At 53.4% G+C, this 3944-nt stretch overlaps 1 long non-coding RNA gene across 1 annotated transcript; it reads left to right on the forward strand.

Annotated features, from left to right (window-relative positions):
• The first annotated feature begins 1078 nt into the window (after positions 1-1078).
• LOC120969705 (uncharacterized) lies at positions 1079-3491 on the forward strand. The gene is made up of 3 exons (XR_005764060.3): positions 1079-1171; positions 1260-1678; positions 1786-3491. It is a non-coding gene; the product is annotated as an uncharacterized lncRNA (long non-coding RNA).
• The last annotated feature ends 453 nt before the right edge of the window (positions 3492-3944 follow it).

Below are 3944 nucleotides of genomic sequence, written 5' to 3' on the forward strand. Positions count from 1 at the left end.
TCTTGGATTTCGTGGGGGAAGAAAGAGGACTAGGATACCTTGGAGGGCAGTTGCACGACAAGTGGGAAGAGTGAAGGGGTGATTGGTGTTGGATCCAGGATCCAGATGCTCCTCTGTTCGGTTTGTCGCGGACTATAATGTGTGGTGTGCGGCAAGGACTAGAGCGACCTGGGTGCCACTGACGAGAACCTCCGTCCGGCACTGAATAGGATCACCCACCTCAAAGCTGCCGGGCTCACCATTGAACATGTGAGGGCCGATTTAATCCGGCGTTGCATTGTGCCACTGCAGAGGAGGGACAGGTTTGCCCGGTGTACAAGAATGCCGCGGATTGGATGCAACTTTACCCTGGTCGCGGCAACAATCTGACAGTCATGAGCCATTCATGGTTGTGTGAGCAACTGTTCCACAAGGCTGGTACCTTCCACTTGCCACCAAGAATATTTCCACTGAACATCAACTCTGGCACAGACCAAATTCTCAAGTGGATGCCAGATTGCAATGCCAACGAGATCAAATCAGACTGGAAAATGCCCATCTTGGAGGACGAGATGGAGTGGACCTCTAGTTTGGAGGAGAAGGCCACCAGGAAGGAGACAGACTTCACCAAGGGCACCACTGAAGAGGGGCAAGAGTACATACGCAGCAGGCTCGAGGAAGGTCGAAGACTCAAGGCTGCCGGGGTAGCCGGTGATGATGATGACGATGAGGGTGAAGGGAATTCCTGAGATGAGGAACATGTTGATGAAGAGATTGCTGGGCTTGACGCGGTAGGGGCCGCGGCTGTAGGGGTAGAGGGTGCCGGGTCAGGAGGCCGAAGCGCCCGAGGAAGAGGAAGGACTTGAGGTGGGCCCTCAGGCTCCTGAGCAACGACGCCACCTTTGTAAGAGAGGAAACCGAGAGCCGGTGTTCCCTCGTCCTCATGGGCTGGTCCTAAGCTGAAGAATACGGCCGCCAGAGGCAATAAAGAGGATTCGGTACGCCGCCATTCAACCCGCCTCTCCCGAGCCCCGACATCGCCTTCCTAGCAACGGGTTGTTAAAGGTGTCGATCCCACGCCAACGTCAAGTCTGGTCCCGACAACTAGCAGGACCCCACTACCGCTCAAGAGAGCCAGGGAATTACCCCGCCCCCTGGTGTACGAGATGGAAGCCATGCTCGACGACCTGGAGTAAGGAAGATCTTTGCTTCTCGTATCTTTGATTGCTCTTTGCCTTGTCGTTGATTCTCAATTAATCTTGTGCGGCTGGTATTGACAGGGATGAAGAGACCCTTGCGTACCGGGCCAAATGGGGCAAGTCGACAGTGGCAGGGTTGGGCTCTTCATTGGGCGTCGGCCCGGCGAGGAACACCATGGATGCCTCCACGCACAGCCCCCGGCCAGCCCCCCTCGCGAGGGCATGGGACAAACCTCAATCACTGGCGGGAACGTTGATGTTTCTCCTCCGTCTCCCGACAAGGAAATGGAAGGAGATCGCCAGGAAGAAGTCCACCAAGGAGGGGCAGTTCCTCTGGTGCCTCCCTTGATCAATGTCCAAGGAAAGACTCTCCGACAAGGGCTTCTACTGCGGGGTCAGTTCGCTTTGAAGCCACCCCATTGAAGGGGCAGCCATTGACCCCCCACCGGTAGTAAATGATGCCCGAGAAGGAGAAGTCTCTTCCCCGCAATAGCCAGTGGGTAAGCCAATTGCTTCCTGAACCATCTTTCCTTCAGAATTCATCGTTGTGGCCTTTGATTTGAGTTCCTGATTATCATTTTTCCTCTATTATTTTCTTCGTGCGTAGGTTCTCCACTCCAAGAGGGAGAACTTCCAGAAGAGGTGGCCAATATTGGGAAGGATGCTGCCATCGAAGCCGTCAAGATTGCTGCCGATGAAGGGCGCAACGAGGCTCCCGGGAATATCCAAGAAGCGGCGGAAGAAACCAGCAATCCTCCCGGCTGAAGAAACGAGGCTCTGGAAGCAGCTGAGGATAAGGTGCCCCTCCGATCAGATGCATCAAACTTGAGGGTGCCTCTGCTTGTCATAGCGACACAACCCTCTCCAAGTAGCTTGGTGTTAATCGTTGCCCATCCAGATCCGGCAGTCCCCAGCCCACCAACCCTGACTGGGGTGAATTTCGATGAGGAGATTAGTCGTATACTGGCTCCCTTGACCAAAGGGCTAACAAATCAGGTGATTCCGTCGAATGTTCCAAGGACTTGGCTTTCCTGGAGACGGTGGATGCCGGGCTCAAAGATGTGCAAGAGAGGTATGGCCAGAGGTGGCAGGCAGTTCAAGGAGAACATAGGGCCTAGGACGTGGCCACCCAACAATTGGAGGAGAAGGCGTAAGAGTTGCGCACTTGGAACAACAATTGATCCCGCGAACCCACGGATCAGGAGGAGAAAATGGCTGCTGCTGCTGCAGAGAGAGCAAGAACTCGTGACAACAAGCTGACGGAGCGTGAAGTGTAGCTGAACGCGAAAGCCAAAGATCTTGCCGCTCGTGAGTAGGCCATGGCTGACACTCTTCGCAGCAAGGACGATGAGGTGGAAAACCTTGTTCAGCAGCGGACCAAGGATGTGGAGGACGGCCATACATAAAACCATCGATGCGCAGACCCAGGACGCGGCAACCAAACTCAAGGAGGTCGCCGATAACCTTGCCACAGCTTCCAAAGCTAGGACAGAGTTCGAAACCCGAGTGGGAAGGTTGGTGGAAGAGCTTGCCGGGAGCAAAAAGGAGACTGAGGCCCTTCGGGAAGAAGTGCGGAAGGCAGCCACCATGCTAGAGGGGCTGCAATCACATCTTGCATCCAAGGACCAGGAACTGACTACTGCCACTAGTACCATTGAGGACCTGAACACCAAACTCGCCACTCTAGAGAAAAATCTCGAGCTAGCCAAGGATCGAGAGAGGGTCTTGACAGAAGAACTTAATACTGCAGGGACTCTCCGGAAGGATGAAGAGCTCAAGCTTAAGGACCAGGTTGATCTGTACGACCTCTTGTCAAAGAGCCTGGTCAACATAGCCGAACACATCTCCTCCTAGATCGTCAAGATGAACATGAAGAGCTAGACCTTCTCCGTCAACGAGCATGAGGCCCCGAGCATCAAGTTGACACACTTCTTTGAGGGCCTTATCGATGGATTGAAGACATATGAAGATGACAATTCTGCCTGCTTCGCCAGAGAGTCCCGGAAGTTTTCTTGGGACGCTATCGTCACCATCCTCGTCAACTTTGCACAGCGTCACCCTGACATCGATCCCTCCGACGCCTTCAAGAAGCTACCGGCCAGGAGGGACACTTCTGCCATCGCACAAGTTGTCGGGCCTCTGGCCGACAAGGTTCTTCGGGTGCCCCTGGTCCAAGGAGGACACCGGGATTGAACTCCTTCATTCCATCCGCAGTAGCGCTGCCAAACAAAAGACACATTTTGGCCTTATGTTAGGTCTCACTACTTTCGGGGATGTAATAATACTCTTAAGTAGTTGGAATAACTTATGCTATCCCTCCGTTTTACTCTATGTTTGGTTTTTGTATAATTTGCCCACTCTACGCATGCCGGAGTCTTATCGGGGCTAACCACTGGCCGTGAGTGCTTTGGGGACGGATCCCTAGCAGGTTCCTGGCAGTGCTGCCACCGACAAGTTTCCCTTCAACGCAGCCACCTATGCTGTTGGGCGGACTCGAAACAGACAAGGGCGCAGATGACCACGGCAGGGCTCCTTCGCGTGCAAGTCCATTATGTACAACTACCACATGAAAACGAAGGGAATCGCAATAAGATGAATCAACAGATAGTGAATCGAGAAGTTTCCCAACTTAGCATTTCTTTCTGCCGCAACTTCCATCGTGCAAACAAACAAATATCCAGGTCTCTCCTTCCCACTTCTCCTTTGCGATCCTTATATGCGAAGATCCCCTTTACTTGCGCATGAAATGCATTCAAAGGATCTCGA

Source organism: Aegilops tauschii, chromosome 7 (assembly GCF_002575655.3).
Source record: "Aegilops tauschii subsp. strangulata cultivar AL8/78 chromosome 7, Aet v6.0, whole genome shotgun sequence".
Lineage (NCBI taxonomy): Eukaryota > Viridiplantae > Streptophyta > Magnoliopsida > Poales > Poaceae > Aegilops > Aegilops tauschii.